This window comes from Schistocerca piceifrons, chromosome X (assembly GCF_021461385.2).
Source record: "Schistocerca piceifrons isolate TAMUIC-IGC-003096 chromosome X, iqSchPice1.1, whole genome shotgun sequence".
Classification (NCBI taxonomy): domain Eukaryota; kingdom Metazoa; phylum Arthropoda; class Insecta; order Orthoptera; family Acrididae; genus Schistocerca; species Schistocerca piceifrons.
The window spans coordinates 88,383,225-88,401,337 of record NC_060149.1 but is presented as its reverse complement, the minus strand read 5'-3'; positions in this window follow the sequence as shown (position 1 = coordinate 88,401,337).

Sequence of the window (18,113 nt, the reverse complement as noted above, 5' to 3'; positions counted from 1 at the left end):
GTAAGAGGCGAACTTTGCCCTCCGTAAATGAGTGCTATAAAACAGAAGTAGTTCACGCGGTCGCCACATGGCAGCGGTGCAGTCGGTCCCGTTGCTTCATACACGTACAAAACGGGACCGGCCATGTCTTCAGCTACCCAATTTCGGCTACTTTTAAACGTAACCATCCCAAAAACACTTGCCTATTTCCATAGGAAATATTTGAGGTTAGAGATAGGAAGGGTGGAAAGCACCGGCAAGGGTAGCAGCCGTTAAACGCAAACGGGACTGCTTCAACCGTCGGCAGGCAGTCCCGATGGACCGTAACTTGGCACATGTTAGTGCACAGACGGAATGTAGCCTAGTGGGCTTAGTTGGTGGCAGAAAACAGAGATTTTTGGTGGACAGTGAAAGGCTTTCCTATAGTCAGAAACCAGATGAAGACAGGAACACAGAACTCTCGTGATTTGTCGATTATTTGTCGTATGTTGAGAATCTGTTCACGAGTTCCTTTTCCATCAACAAAACTTGATTGTTCTTAGGATATGTGAGGCTAATTGTATAGCTTCAAACGCTGGATCAAGATATAGAGCAAATTTTGCTTGCGTGGGGTATGAGAGCAATGGTTCGGTAGTTGGAACAGTTCCTGATTGAACCTTTCTTGTGTAGGGAGATGAAGAGAGACTTCGACCAGTCTTCTGGCCACTCACCAGTTTCCCACATTTCCTTGATCGTCTCCCAGATATACTGTCAAGACCAGGGGATTTATAGTTCTTCAGATGTTGTATTGCGTTCTCTGTTTAGCGGTGTAAAACTGTAGATGCCACTGTAAGGCTCGGCTGCTTGACTTTCTGTACTGTTGTTAATCCCAGAATACAACTTTTCACAGAACTGTAAACTGTAAACGGTAAACTGTACAACCAACGCGTTTGCCTGTTTGTCTGTTTGGACAAAACTACTGAACGAATCTTAATAGGGTTTTCACAGGTAACTTGACTGTGACTTTGGAGAATGTACAAGTTTTATATAAACACAGTCATATCACAAAAAGATATCGTGATTTAATGTTTTATCGAAAACTGTCGCATCTGTCTGTTTGTTTATTCGAACACCCTACTTTCTAAAATTACTACATGAATCTTTAGTTGTTTTCTCATAAAACTTGAACATAGTTTGGGGGAACATGTAGCCCTTACTTCATCAAAGAAAGATATCGTAATTTAAAGTTCTATCTATAAAAAGAATGCATGGACACCTCTGAAAGATTCAGAACAACCGCCAGGAACACCTTCAACTGTTCCACCGTCAGCCATTTTGTTTTTACACCTTCAACTGTTCCACTGTCCACCATGTCTTTTTTTACAGCTGGTAAACAGTGAAATAGTGACAGTCACAGTCACATAATTCATAATTTTATATGTTTTTCCGAATATCTGTAACTACGATTTAAAAACTAATACTTACATGTATACAAACAATAAAGAATATTCTTTATCTTTAACAGCCATAAAATAAAAGCCCACTGAAGATGCTGCAACTGCAGTGAAACATGTCTGGGTTAAAAAACAAAACTTAGTTTTGCTAAAGGCGGACCCTATTCAAAAACATATGTATTTCTGCTCAGCTTAATAGTTTCGATGTAATCCTCACGGCGTTGTACACCAAAGAACCAACAGATGGCGCTGTCAGCTCTTTTTTTTAGTTCAGTGACAAAAGTATTTTCGAAAGTTTGTCAGTGACAGAATTAAGCGCCGCAGCTTATCTTTACGAGTAGAAACTAATACTGAATTTACTTAGTTGGGATATACGGTTTTGCCGATTTTGCTTTGTGAATTGAAAACTTAACGATATTGCTTTGGATCTTCCGACAGATTTTATTTGTATTATTTGGCAGAAATATCGAATATGAAGTTTGTTTTGCGATTTGGGTGCCTACTAGTCGCATTTTCATTTCGTTTTGCTTGCGAATAAAAATACCTATAAAGCGGCCGAGTCGTTCTGAATACACAAGAGCAGCTAAAAGAGGTGGTCCCAAGAATTCAATGAAAGTCGTGAGGTGATACTTGAGAACATTAGGTTTTAACTCGCTCTTTGGAAGCTCCTTCCAAAAGCGAGGCGCAACATAACTCTGATCGAGAGCACCATCAATTACCTCGCTCCTCAGAATCCTTCACTCAAGAGGCTTAAAGTTACATCTCTCCCTTACCTCTCTCCAACGTAACTTCAAAGAAGCGGAAATTTTGACGTGAACTGGCACAGCCGAGCGAGTTTTTATTTCCCGAATCCCGCTTATTCCCTACTATTTATCATTACGCTTTAAGCGTGCACAGTTCCCCCCGAGTCTATTTTGTGCCATGACCACAAAAAAGCACAAGTCCAGACACTACCTGTTGCACGCATGGAACTTCGTGTCAGTTACTTTTCGCACGGTCAGCTCTACCGTGTCAGTGAAGCAAACAAGCTCTTCTCTTATGTCTCCAACCATAGTACATCAAATGTTTTTCGCAAAGAAGCTTTTTAAGAAAAAAATAAATTCTACATGTACGAAGTCGCTCGCACGATTATAAATACCTGGGCACCACAGGGTTTCTCACTTAGTTCAAAATAAATATATAAGTAAATGGAAAATAGACAGTTTCAAACACACCATCCTGTCTCTAGTTATAAGCCATAATTTGTAGGGTGTTGTAATATCATGTTATTCAGCCATTGGAGATGTATATGTTTCTCATAGACTCACATCACTAAAATCTATAAGATGGTTACCGATATTTTTGTTTATAGCTAGGTTTGTAATTTGAAATACAAATTTGTCATTTATGTTTATTCTACAATTGAAACTAGCCACATTAAACTGTCTATTCCAACTGCATCATTGTTGTTCATGATCATAGGTCTGTTTCCTTGGTAGTCTTCTTGCACACACAAGTCATGGTTTGATGTCAATCCACTTTGTTAAAAATATCTGCAAAATACAGAGGGGTCCAGGTAAATGTAGACACTCTTTGATTGTTAATATCTTTGTAGCAAAATGACGTATCGCTGCAATGCAAATGGGTAAATCCACTGACGTACTTGACTCTGACAAACGGTAGATTTTTACGACGAGGGACCTGGGAATGAGCACGTCTAGAGATGTAAAAATACCATAATCGTGAAAGGTATGCCTTGAAACAGCTTTATAACATGTTTATTTGGTTGCTTAAACTGATGAACCCCACAAGATGGATGTGCCTGGTGGTAGTGAAGCATCCACTGGCGAGAAAACGCTCGTTCGACGGAGAGCGAGACGTAGAAGGTGTTGGAAGTAGACTACTCGATCCTGTGACGCACAGGTATATAAATCCGTGGAAATGTCTGTTGCCACAGTAGTTGTGAATCCTTCTGTAGCGATAAGGCCTCGTCACAGTGTATGGAATCAGTATGAAACATGAGCTGTGGACTAAAAAACAAAGGACAGATGTAAATACTGCGACAAGCTCAATCATCATGTAATTGTAACGCGATTCTGCCAGCATCTCAATGACTGACAGTTATGACTACAATATGTTAAACGAATGGATTTCATAGCGTACTAGAAGATAGAAACAGAGGCAGTCGCCAAGAGAGGTTGAAAGGAGTAGTGGTGACCGCACGCTTTCTACAACAGCGAGCACGTCATGGTGTGCAAATTCCATCGCCTACCGCTCCATCTATAACTGTCACATACGAAGTAGTTGAAGAAAATATTGCAATATCTGTGTGTAGTACAGATGAGTATCTTTCACAGATCGAATCCAAATAGTGGGGAAATGCATTCCACAAGATACGTCGTAATTATGAGCCACCTACATATCATTTCATAATAACCAAATCGGATGTAGTATTTTATGAGAGCATTCCCTACAGGCAATGAAAAGCTCGTTGCTGTTATAACAGACAATGCTCGAAACATGCTGGCTGCAGACAACCTTTTACACCAACGATATCTCCGTACTGCCAATACATGCTGTGGAGAACACAGCAACGAGCAATGGAATGTCAAGCAATGAACTGTAATTTTCTTCATTGTGATTCCAGGATTATTGCAGTAAATCTAGCAAACTTTCGAGTTGGTGTTGTTTTCTTTTCGAAAGTTTGTCTCTGGGCTGCTGCTAATCACGTGTTTCCATCACCTAATCGCGATGGCCTTTGCGTACTTCGACATCCGGGATTTTAGGTGTAGCACAAACCTCAGCAGCAAATGAAAACAACTGCATGGTCGGATTTACACAAAATTTCGAAACAGATTGGTTTCAGTGAGGACAGATAACCTGATGTCAGCACAGTAGGAACTCAGAGACCATTCTGATCGACTACACATAAAACATCGTCCTGAAAATACCATTTTTTCATCGGATGAGGACTCAGTGTAATGATTGTATGCGTGTTGCAAACAGAGCCAATAATACTGTGAATTTATTCGACGTATCAAGTGATCCGTCAGTTAAAGTTATGAGGAAGTGCTGTTATCTTTTGTTTGCCATAGTTTCAATTGTGGTGTCCACTAACACGTGCGATTGACCACAGTTTTTAATAGCACCTTCAATCAACATTTAAATGAAGTTACTCATAAAATAGTAAACTGTTCACTAAATAACTATTCAAGTATAACAAAATACCGGGTACTGAAGCTGTATTAATGTACTGTGTAAATGTGGAGAAAGCCGCGCGGGGTAGCCGCGCGGTCTGTGGCGCCTTGCCACGGTGCGCGTGGCTCCCCCCGTCGGAGGTTCGAGTCTTCCGTCGGGCATGGGTGTGTGTGTTGTCCTTAGCGTAAGTTAGTTTAAGTTAGATTAAGTAGTTTGTAAGCCTAGGGACCGATGACCTCAGGAGTTTGGTCCCATCGGAACTTACCACCACTCAACGTGGAGAATAGGATGTTCTGATAAACATTTGCGTAATAAAAAAGATATAAGAGAATTAATTAAGAAATTAACTAATGAAGAAATGAAACCGGTGAAGATACGTAGCTTTAAGAGATGATGGCTATCGTGGAACGTTATCATCTGAGATATCGTTTGTTGAAATCGCATGTAGCATTTAAAAGTTGCTAATTCAGAGGTTCACTGTGAGAATGTTTATTCACTGTGAAATATTGACTACTGTAGCTTTAAAGATATTGAAATATTGTTGTGTCACTGGTTGTGCCTCATTTATCTGAGATCGCCGATGTACTCAGATTTGCATTAATATTTCATAAGAGTTATTGTCGAGTCTCAAAGAGCTGTAACTTGGCTATAATTAAGAGTGTCTGTCAATTCACCATTTCCTCAAGCATATTCTACACAAAGGCCATCAAAATGGCGTCCATGCAACACTCCCGTGGCAAGTAATGTACTTGTAATTGAGTTCTTGGTTGAGTAGAAAGAATCTGCGCTCATTATCCACCAATGTTTGTGCGCAGTGCATGGTAATGATGTAGTTAAAAGAAGTACTTTTGGGTGATGGTGAAAGAGAGTTAAATCGTTAGGAAGTGCAATGTCCATGGGCGGTCACGTTCGAGGAGTCCAGTCAGAGACAGAGATGATCTGACAAGGTGTTGACGACATTTTGGTTCGCTGAGAATCAGGGAGCAGCAGACATGGAAGAGGGAACGGGGTGCTCCGTTTTAGGTTATTGCCCCGAGACCTCAATGACTGTACTTATGCCCTTGATAATCCAAGTCACAAGGCCAAAATCGTACTACAGGGATTTGAGTAACACTATAGTGAACACATGTTGATGTATTGGCCACCAAACTTGCCTCACTTAAAGTTAATGGACCACACCAAGGAAGCTATATGCCGCCAGGCCCACGTCCGCAATCTACCGCCCTATAGAACTCGCGTGACCTGTGCTAAATGCCAGTGGAAAATTGTCAATCCATGGCATACACTACTGTATTACTTTACAATGTTAGACAAACACACGAATAAGAAGATGGTCGTAAGGTTTTGGCACACGAGTGTACGTAGTGTTGCACCACCACTATTTTTGGCGCTGCTGAATAAAATAACGACGCTGCCAGAGCCACATCAGAGCTGACCAAACATAGTTACGTCAGGGACTACCTACTGATACAACAAGAACTGCCACTGTGAAGGGCATGTACCATACCACGGGCCGTGCGATGGACCAGCATTGTAATAACAAACTAACAGCAGACAGACAGAACCACAGCGGAGCTGGAGCCCGATTGCTTGAAGCCCGTGCTGCAGGCTCTGTTGAGGCTACGTGACGGGAATCGATGCCTTGGCAAAACAAGTACCCTCCAAGCCAGTACAAATACCCCTCGTTTTTAATAGATATATTCAGTCTGGTAGTCGCAAGCTACGAGGGATGGTCTACATCAGACTGCGAATCGCTATGCTTTTACAAGCTGCTACCACAGGACTTGGCCTCCTCTAACTGCAGAGATAATACTGGCTCTGACACCGAAGCTGTGGACTTAGCGCCTTCCAGCTGGTGGGCCACCACCAGGCCTACTTCCAGTTGCTGCCCTGGAAGGCAGCAGTTCGAGGCCAGGGTCGTGCAGCCAGCCACCTTGTCGCGTTCTGGCACAATTACCCTATGCCAACTTTTTTTCTTTTCGATTCGGTGTTCTCTCTGTGGTACAATCCTGACGTAAAGCCAATATGGGTATAGTTGGCTTGTTTGTCAGTCTTTATAGCGGAGATGAAAGAGAACAGCTCCCCTTGGTTGGGATGGATGGTCGATTGCAAGAGGTTGATAATTGTGGTGAAGTTGGCAAGAGTTATCTTCTGAAGTAGCAATTTGTTACTTTTAGTCAATTCGTTTATTGTTCTAACCAATAAATTAGTTTATTGAGGTGTCAGACCAAAACCCCTTAAAAGAATGTCAGATGCTCTCAGTAATCACCAGGAAGGATCTTCATCTGAGACGAGTGTTTTCACCGTCATTCGGTCTGCTAACTGCTTGCCGCTTGGCCTAAATCATGAACACATTTATGAAATAATTCGCTATCAATCAAGGACCACTTGTCCCTGTAGTACAAGAGATAAGTACCAATCCGTGACTTGTTCCTACTATTCACTGAAATTCTAAACTCTGCCCGAACAGGCCATGAAGGCCCAACGGCACCGACCGGCCGCCGTGTCATCATTGGCCAACAGGCGTCACTGAATGCGGATATAGAGGGGCATGCGGTCAGCACACCGCTCTCCCGGCCGTATGTCAGTTTACTAGACCGGAGCCTTTACTTCTCAATCAAGTAGCTCCTCAGTTTACCTCACAAAGTCTGAGCGCCCCCCCCCTCCCCCTGTTACCACAGTGGCAACGCCGTTGCTTCACTGAAATTCGTCTAACTTAATTCTGTGAAATAGAGCCAGGGAGCCTCTGTTCAATGCTGTTCCAATGAATACTGAAATTTGCCACTTCGCTTGCACCTACGGTGTGTCCAAAGTGTTGCACCTTGGTCTGTCACCATCTTCTCATAGTTAAGTGTCTACTACTCCATCAGGTGCTGCTGATGAGTGTCATTGCACTCCGGCTAAGCGGTTTACTCGCTGAATCTCTACTGTCTTTTAATCTGCCTCTCTCTAATATTTTATTCTGTTCTACATCGATTCTAGGTGCACACGGCCCTCTGAAATATCTGTTGGGATTATTCCTCGAAGTGTGATCGTCTTAATGTTTGACTGTCATTCTAACTTCCACTGGAAATTCGTCCATTATGTGCATCGGAAGGTTACCGCTGTGACCTTGACCCTTATTGCCGTGACGAACCGTCAAGAATAATCCTCACTGGAGTGTCTGGTCGGCCACTGAGAAGCAAACAGCTTTAGGTAGTCTTGAGACTCGTTATCTCGTCCTGTTAGTCACCCGTCCTTTCCATGCATCTGAAAGTCCATGTCCGCTTCTAGTTATGATCTAAAATGTAATTAATACTATCAAAATTTTCTAATCTGACATGTAAATAAAATTATTAACAGAATGAGATTTTCACTCTGCAGCGGAGTGTGCGCTGATATGAAACTTCCTGACAGATTAAAACTGTGTGCCCGACTGAGAACACACCTTCACCTGTGGGGGCACACTGTCACTGTCCATCTCTGCTTGCAAGGTTTGGCACTAATGCTGACAGCTGTCTTCCTCCATGAAGCCCACAACACGATCCCCCATTTTCTGATGCGACCTGCCCTGAGCTGCTAAGCTGCGACGAGAAGGCGCAATTGCAGCCCCTCACACATCTCACGTCAGTGTTCCCACTGAGTCGCCGTCTTCATCACAGGCCACGAGTAACTTGCTTGCATCACCGCTTCACACTTACTGTGTTCGGCACTCTTCCTGAATGACGTTACCACCACAGAGCTTCGCTACGATCGTTGTGATTTCTTCACCGATAAAACGCCTGGTTAAGGATGACGTTTCCATAAACAGTCATCGGTCGACATCCACACAACGACCCAATCCTATCACTGTAGAGGTCATCCTTGCTAGGCCTCTTGAGGAGAGCTGTCAAATTATAATTTAGTGCTGCGATCCCTGCAAGAGACTTTCTAAAGTCGGATGTAAAAGACGCCCTTAATTTTAAATAAAACATACTTTGCCTAAGAAAGTGTAATTTCATCCCCTCGAGAAATTTCCCGTCCCGAATACTAAACGTCTAAAGGTCTACTACTGCCGAGCTTCCTACAAATAGCCTACAGTATCTCCGTTCGCTACTACCACAATTTTTCATATTTGGAAAGCATTACACATAATACCAGTTAAGGTCGGACTAACGATTTAAATCGTTCAGTTCCGTGTCTGGCCAACATTTCCAGAACACAGCAACTACGACGATCTTCCTATTTACCTCGATCAACTACCGTGTTGTGCAAGGTTGTTCCAGCTGAGGGCAGGTAACCCTGACCTTATGTTGTTCCATATTCACAGGACACGTCTCCATGAACCGGAAGGATGGTCAATTTTTGCATGTTGGTCGTGCAACGTGGGACGCCCATCCTAAGATGACTGAGTGATTTCCAAACAGGGTATGGCAGATCGTTTCCTAGAGCTAGCTCTTCCCTTGCAGAAATGTTCGACGGCAGCTTACTCTTCCATATGTTGATGCAGATAGACTTAGGTGTTCACTCCAGACGTTGAGTCTTGTGATGAAGCTCTTTCTAGATTTCAGTCGATAGACTACAGTTTGATGAACATGCAGCGGATGGTAGGGATAACTGATCTGCTTCGCCCTCTCCGCATCGGCAGCAACGGCCCTTCTGACAGAGGGAGTAACTGTTCCAACAGTAGCATAGAATTTGTCGACTGGAGTAGGCTTCATACATCCGAAAAAGATTCACTGACTGCAAATGCGGATCTGCTTGGTGTCAAACGATGCACTCCACACAGGCGTGGGGTACTCTATAACTGACACACACAAAACAAGAGCAGAAGTTCTCAGGACATGAGGACTAGTTCCCCAGGTGGTAACTGTGAGCTTCTTATTTAATTAATCCCGTTACAATACCAGTTTTGTATTTTTACGTAAGTAACACGACGTGTTTCAAGAATTTTTTCTTGTTTCCAAGTTCTGCGGGAGCTTAAATAATTTTGGGATATGAGGTCAGCGTGTGTGATGTTCTGCCTCTCTTTCCCTACATTCGTTATTTTGTGTTCTCACAACATTGAGTATAAACTTAAAACTTTGGAAATTCGATGATAATCTAATAGGACAGTATTCTTGTAGTTATTTATAAGTATTGCACTTCCTTCGTCATTCAGAACTTCACAGACACACTACACAAACTTCCTGGCAGATTAAAACTGTGTGCCGGATCGAGACTCAAACTCGGTACCTTTGCCTTTCGTGGGCAAGTGCTCTACCAACTGAGCTATACAAGCACGACTCACGCCCCATCCTCAGTTTGGAAGGTAGGAGACGAGGTACTGGCAGAAGTAAGGCTGTGAGGACGGGGCGTGAGTCGTGCTTGGGTAGCTCAGTTGGTAGAGCACTTGCCCGCGAAAGACAAAGGTCCCGAGTTCGAGTCTCGGTCCGGCACACAGTTTTAATCTGCCAGGAAGTTTCATATCAGCGCACACTCCGCTGCAGAGTCAAAATCTCATTCTGGACACTACACGAAGTTTATGAAGTTTGTTTCTGTTACATAATAACATGATACGAAGTTAGTGGGACAGTATTGCTACTCTAATGCTTCAGAGTACAGTCAAACAGCCTTTCTATTAGACTGTAATTTTCTTTCACTTGGATTAAACTGCCCCTAATGCCCTCTGTGAGCTACAATAAGAACTGCTCTTAAATAAATATTATCTGTTACAATCGGTTTTTACTACTTTTCATTTACATAAGATATTTGCTCTTACTAAGTACAAAAGAAATATCTGTAACAAAACAGGTTCACTATGGTCATTAATTAAGACAGATATCTTATTAATTATTGCTTGATTCTCTTTCTAGCTTATAATTCAGGAATTGTTTGCCTGGCTGTTTTTATGTATGTTTCTAGGGCTGATTTTGTGTAATAATCGAATATGTAACAAGTGATACGTTGAATGCACATAGTATGTAAATTTCTGCCACTCGGCCCTATGTACTAGCTTGAGCGAGTTTTAGGTGTGAAATTGTATATCCCTGAACTTAGGAATTACCTTTTCTTATTGTCTAAGATGTGAGTTAATTGTGCGCGGGATTAGCCGAGCGGTCTAGGCCGCTGCAGTCATGGACTGTGCGGCTAGTCCCGGCGGAGGTTCGAGTCCTCCCTCGGGCATAGGTGTGTGTGTTTGTCCCTAGGATAATTTAGGTTAAGTAGTGTGTAAACTTAGGGACTGATGACCTTAGCAGTTACGTCCCATAAGATTTCACACACATGTGAACATTTTTTTTGTGTGTTAATTTTTGTTGAAATCTTTTTTTGTGGGAAAAACATCTTTTACGTGTTTCTTGAAGTTTTCCCAGAGTATACAATATCCCATCATCTTTCAGGCGTGCATCCAGGACACAATTAATTTTCCTGCGGTATTTCGTCTGATAACCGTGTACCCGTCTTCAAGGCAAGTTTTAATCTTGTCACCAAAATACCTTGAAGATAGTTGTACGGTTGTCTGCCGAAATATCGGAAGAATAAATAATACTGCACTGGATGCATGCCAGAAAGATCTTAGATTATAAAATATTTTATGCTGGGAGAAATTTAGACGGTCGGATGATCATTATTCCAAAAACAGGATGAAAAACTATTGTTGGAGTTTTTGGTGACAACACATTTGGAACTCTAGTTCATCGCGAAAATGGCTAATAGGCGTTCACATCGGGAATCTGAACACACCAGCTCAGCCTGATCATTAGCGAATCACGATACAAAGGTCTGTAATCAGTGCTTAGCGGAATTCTCATGCTGAAAGTAGTGGCGCTACCAGCTGTCCTCTACAACCTACAGATGAATGCATTTCAGCCGACACATCAGTGCGAGAGAATGACAGCACTGCACCTTAAAAGTGACTTTGACAAAGAGCAGATTGATTTGGCCCAGCGGCTGTGAACGAACATCTTGGAAACGGCAAACCTAGGCGGCTATTCGCGTGCTACTACCATAAGCATCTATGAAAGTTTTGTAAGTTTGTGGTAAGTTCCTATGGGACCAAACTGCTGAGGTCATCGGTCCCTAGGCTTACACAGTACTTAATCTAACTTACGCTAAGGGCAACACACACCCATGCCCGAGCGAGGACTCGAACCTCCGACGGGGTGATCTATGAAAAGTGATAGGTGAAGAAACCACGAGTAGGCGACAAGGTATTAGACGACCACGCCTCATCACAGAAAGTGGAGATCAGGGGCTTGATGTATTTCCCGACAGTGGTGGTAGCTTCCAGCAGGATCTGTCCGTGTCACAAGTCCAAAAAAACGGTTCAAATGGCTCTGAGCACTATGGGACTTAACGTCTGAGGTCATCAGTCCCCTAGAACTTAGAACTACTTAAACCTAACTAACCTAAGGACATCACACACACCCATGCCCGAGGCAGGATTCGAACCTGTGACCGCAGTGGTCGCGCGGTTCCAGACTGTAGCGTCTAGAACCGCTCGGCCACACTGGCCGGCTGTCACAAGTCCAGAATCGTACTACAGTTGCTTGACGCGCATCATAATAAACTCACGTTGATTTCATGACCACGAAATTCGCCTGATCTGAATCGGATGGAATACATCTGGGATACCACCGAGTGACAGTGCCGCTTGCGTGACCTGTGCGTAAACATTTGTTGCAACGTACTTCCGGATATCTACCAAGGACTTATCAAATCCATGGCACGTAGAATCTCTGCATTATTGTGCCCCAAATGTAGACAAACACGCTATCAAGCAGGTGATCATAATCTCTTGGCTCATCAGCGTATGTTTAAGGTGGCTGGCACTGTTATGTGGGAGTGAGGTTGACGACTAGTGCTTAATGAACCAGCCTGGTATTCATTGCATGGGCCGAGGGTGGCGAGCCGTCATTCTCAAAAATGCAAGTTATAATAATGACAAGGCACACACAAAGATCCTGTCACTAGCGCAGTCGTTAATAATGCATATTACTGCCGAGTCACCTTGTGAACAGCTGTTTAAATTCAGGCAGCATGTTGGAAAACTATACAGGGACCGAGCACAAGAATTGCTTGTGGGATTAGGAATGGCAGACATTAAGATTTTGAGTCAAGGCTAAAGGAGATGGAAACTGTTTTACATTCTGACGAGTCGAAGCCGACGGATAAGTTACGAAGCGCCATTAGTTTTCTATTCATAATATTAAAACTCCACGTTATTACTAAATATAGTGGAGCACTTCTGTAGGTGAGAAGTCACTCTAGTCACAAATTTGTCTTCAGATCAGAACTTCCCAGTTACTTCGACTCAACACAGGAGCTATTACCAAAGGAGAGAATGATGCGAAACGTTGTCGACAACTCCATGAAGAATCAAAGCAAGTGGTGGTATTAAAGGAAATTTACCAGCCACAAATGCTTGCAGGAATAGCTTTCTTAGGGCATGCTACACCAATGTGCTCTCATCTCGTTGACACTAAGGGAGACAAAATATGAGTGGGAAGGAGCATGGTCATGACTAACACAAAATAAACTCGGAAAATTGGAATTCATCATTCGACTATGATATATACCATCCAAAGCGTTATTATATTAGATCTACAACTTTGCTTCCGCGGTTTTGCAATAGATGGCAGTAGCCGGAATTGGTGGCGGGCGTGTAGGTCATAAGTGTCATGCAATAAGCTTAGGCATTTTTAAACTCAACGCCATCAAAATATTAGTCGATCTGTGATTGCATCATAAAGTCATTCTCGATTGAATATGTCGACTTACGAGGCCAGTTCTCGTCATTTCTTTGAACTTTTTATTTTCTTATTTAACATGAAGAGGCTCATAAAAAGCTGGGTAAGACCTATGGTGTGGCACCGATTAGTGAAAGAACGTGCAAATAATGGTTTCAACGCTTCAAGAACGATGATTTCGACGTCGAAGACCGGCGTGACGATGAAAGAGACAGGATTTTCGAAGGTACTGAAACCAACGGAAACAATCACAGGTGATCGTTATAAGAAGCAATTGATGCGTTTGAGTCGAGCACTGAAAAACAACCGGCCACATTACTGCGAGAGACAGGAAAAGGCGATTTTGCAGCATGACATTGCTCGACCCATGCCGCGAAACCTGTCAAAACGAAATTGGAAACGTTGAAATAGGAAGTCCTACCTCGCCCGCAGTATTTTCCAGACATAGCTCCTTCCGGCTACCACCTTTTTCGGTCAATGGCACACGGCCTGCCTGACCAGCACTTCCGGTCATATGATCAAGTGCAAAATTGGATCGATTCATTGATCTCCACAAAAGACGTCCACATAGTCCGCCTCGGGATTCATAAGCTGGCCGAAAGATGCGAGAAAGTGGTGGCCAGTCAAGGCTAATATTTTCAATTGTAAATTTTTGTAAGTTTTTCACAAAAAAAGTTGTTGACCTAACAGAAGGGTGTGATTGTCAATTCATTTAGACTAGTTCATTGCCCAATGACGCACTGCGACCTTCTTAGAGAAGAGAACTCACCAGTACGTGCTAATTCCATTGAAACCCCATCCGACGTTGAATTATATTGAACACTTCACGACTGTCTAATTTTGAAGTCATTGACTTTTCCATTGCTCCTACAGAAAAGTAGAAATTAAATTAGTAAATCTATTAATAAAGTAATAGAAGAAACAGCTTGACTTGTGAAACACATTTTAACCACTTTCGCCATTTTTCACTTCGTTCCGTCAACAGAGACGAAAATATCGTTGACACTAGTTAATCGTATAGCATAATTTTTTGAATAAAATACAGCCTTGTAAAAGAAACTACTTCATTTAATCAATCAACGAAGTCTTTGGAACTAAGCACATTAAAATATGATCATCATCATGAGGTCCGTTTCGTACAAACAACTTCCAGCATCTCTCTGGGCGGTCGGTTTCTAGAGCGAAGCTTCTGAGGCCTTATTTCTTCCATTCGTTATAGGTGCGAGGTCCTCTACATGTTGCGTTTTCGTTCGTCTATGTTTCCTTTTGTATTAGATATGTCAGACCATGTCTGATGTTTGCATATTTTCTTTTATCTCTGACAGTATATCCATCCATTACTCTCGGGATCTTCATTTCTGCTGCTTCGATACCTTCATCTCCTTTCACTTCAAAGCCTAATTTTCAAATGCAAATAGCACAGACATTCTCATCACTTTGAAAAATTTAATTCGTGTCCAGTTTCTTTCTTAGATGTTCTGTTTATAGGGACATACTGCAATAGGAATTTATTTAACTTATTTCTCAGAGCTTCATCATGATGATAGGAAATCACGCATCCTAAACAGTTAAATTTTCTAACCTACTCGATTATCTAATTGACAGTCACAATGTTTGAAGAGACAAGATATTTCTCCTTAAATACCATTACTTTAGATCTGAGGAAGGATATCTCTATGTTGTGCTAACTTGGATTCGCTATGGAAATTTTCCCTCTACTATAGTATTTTTGAATATCACTATTACTCTCAAACTGCAATAAATTTTGGGCAACAGATTTCAAACGTGAATAAATGTGCTATAAGGTTCTCGTCAATATTCCTAATCACTTAAACACGTGTATGAACCATACACTCAATTATAATTACTCTCTTTCCTTCAATGAATACTATTTGGCTAAATGATGAGTTACCGCCAAATGTTATGCCGTAGGACACCAGTAAATGAAAATTTGAAAATTATGTTAATTATGTGTTTGCTATGACCTCAAAGTTTGTAATTATTTTGTGCCAAAAGTAGCTGAACCTAAAAGTTCTAACAAGTTTACTACTTGGTTGCTCCAGGTGAACTGTTCTTGAATGTCCACGTACAAGAACTTAGAACTTTCTGTCCATTATATTATTTTTTGTTGGTATATCTTGTTTATGGAAAGTAGATAATTTTTGACTGTACAGAACATCATGAGATGAGTTTCTTTCAATTTTTAAACTACCACATTTGTGAAAAATCACTCATTAAACTTAACATAAGCATCATTTACTATTTATTATGTTGATGCAGCTTCGTTCTGGTTCACAACAATACTTGCTCCATCAACAGATAGGATTAATTCTACCTCCTGATTCAAAGGAAAGGCAAAGATCTTAGAATCGAGTCCTGGACCGGTTATAATCTATCAAGAATTTTCAAAATGGTAGATCATTAACATAGAATATATGCTTCTTCACCTCCACCTGTTCAGTGTAGGCGAGAACGACCTCACTTTTAAAACAGTATTCACTGAAAAAACAAAGTCGGTTCATTTGTTATCAGAGTACATAACTGCAAAACGCGAGCGTAAATGATGTTCAAATGAATGCTTCATTTTTGATGATGTGTCAGAAATTATATTTTATTGTCTAATGTTCTTCAACGCCAAAATCGTGCTCGTAATTCGATGTATGTATAGTAGATACACTGTGTGTGTGTGTGTGTGTGTGTGTGTGTGTGTGTGTGTGTGTGTGATACTCATAATTTGTTGGCAAAATTAGTGGTTTTGAATCCGGCAAAGCTTGAAACGTATTTCTTCAGATATATGTAACAATATAGCTGTAGGATTGGCTATATGTGGAAGCACGGATTATTTCTCGGTGTTTTCAAGTCCTGGAGTGGAAACCTATTGGAATGACTGTGACTTACGAGGAAATTTCGTATGGTACGCAACACTTTTTGCACCAATCACTTTTTAGCTTTTCAAAGCTTTGCCCATTTTTCGTACGTTACCTATTTGACAAATATCAGGATCTACAATTCTCAACAGAAAGATGGATAAGCCCAAGTTCTGGCTTTGGTTCACGGTAAGACTGCTAAAACTTCAGCTCACGTATCTCTTGATGTGTTAAAGATATTGGAGACCCATTTCTAGTTAGAAGAACAATCGGAGTCTTTTCATAATACAGTGTGAACTGTATTTGCATAAGCTCACACACAGAACTACAGGATTAGAGACAGCCACTTTGTCTACTTGTATATCTACACTAGCTGAGTTCCTCCCCCTCCCTCTGCCCATTCCCGCTCGCACCTCACTGCGCCCATCTCTTCCTACCTTCTATCTCAGTCCATCTTCTCCTCTTTTCTTTCTCTGCCTATCTCCACCTCTCCCCTCTCCCTATACATCTCCCCATCCCTCTATCTCTGTCCATTTCCCCCATCTGTGTATACCTACTCATTTCCTCTCTCTCTCTCTCTCCATCTTCTCCTACCCCCTTCTCTCTCCACGTTATCACCCCAGTAGGATACTGGTGGTTCTTTCTCCCACAACATTTCCCTCCAGATCGTAACTAATATTGTAACTAACCTGTTACTACGGGTTATTCCTTATTATTGGGAATGGAAATACTTATTGCTTATGAAATCAACGTGAGAAGAATAGGGTCGCCACCGACTCAAACCATACAACTAATCAAAGATTTGGTCGAGTCGGAAAATAAATTAATTTGATCACAGACCAAAAACTCACAAAAATGCATACGTTGTGAGGTCGCTCACAGCGGATACGATGTAATTAATAGTATTGCCCGGGCGCTGTTCACGACAATCAAACATTTAAAATAAAATAGAAAATGCATGAACACTGCATAAGATCAGCTCCCAGCAACACACCTGAAAATATGACTTAATCTAAAGCATTTGTTATAAAATACAAGAGGAGACTAATCACTGGACCTGTGCATAAGGAAACGCATTGGATGTGCTAATGGGAAAGCTACGAGGTGAGTGGCTTAGGCGCAAAAACGTAATCTCGGAACACAAGAGAAAATTGTAGATAAAATCATTTACTCCTAAACTAAGGATGTGAGGCATGTACCCGATTCCTGATAACACGTGGTTTGTGGAGGCACAATTTCTAGGTATAGTGCCAAATTCCAACAATATCACATCATACAATCATGTTAACATTTTCTAAAACAAACATGCGATCGGGCAGTTAGTGATGCCGGTAGCCCAACAACTATAATGTTCTACCACGTGGTTGGCTCCCCATGGACGAAAGACACGGAAAGTAAGGAAAATTTACGATACGGCAAAGCTCTAAATATTTAGAAAGGTGAAAGCTTATACAGGCACAGCTGAAGGCAAACAGACATTCATACAGAAGCGAGTGCTCACTTCTTATCGACACCTTTGTGTGGCGCTCTTCCGGGGGATCCAAGTCTGCTACAGAAATTCGCTAAAAGAAAAATCTGCCAAAGTCTTGCATTCCTTGCTGCGACAAGGCAAAGCAATCTTCCAGATTTGAAAGGCGAGACCAAAGGCTAACAGCTCTCCCCTCACCAAGTAACAACGCGCCACGCGGTCAGTCTAACTCACCTTTCTTCGACTGGAGCACAGCTGTGGACGCTTCCCGTACCGGCGGCAGACTGCCTCCCGCTTCTCCAGCCTCTTCCACGCTCCGCGTGGACCGGAAAACCCCAAGATGCCATTTCCGCCACCAACCTAACGCGGGTGGATTTCTCACAAGTAGCGGAAACCTCTTTGCCGACTTGACCACTACGAGAGTTGGCTATTCTGTGCAACTGCTGCTGAATCTGTACGACTATCGCAGACTTTCTGCAGCAGACTACGCCACCGTCTAGCA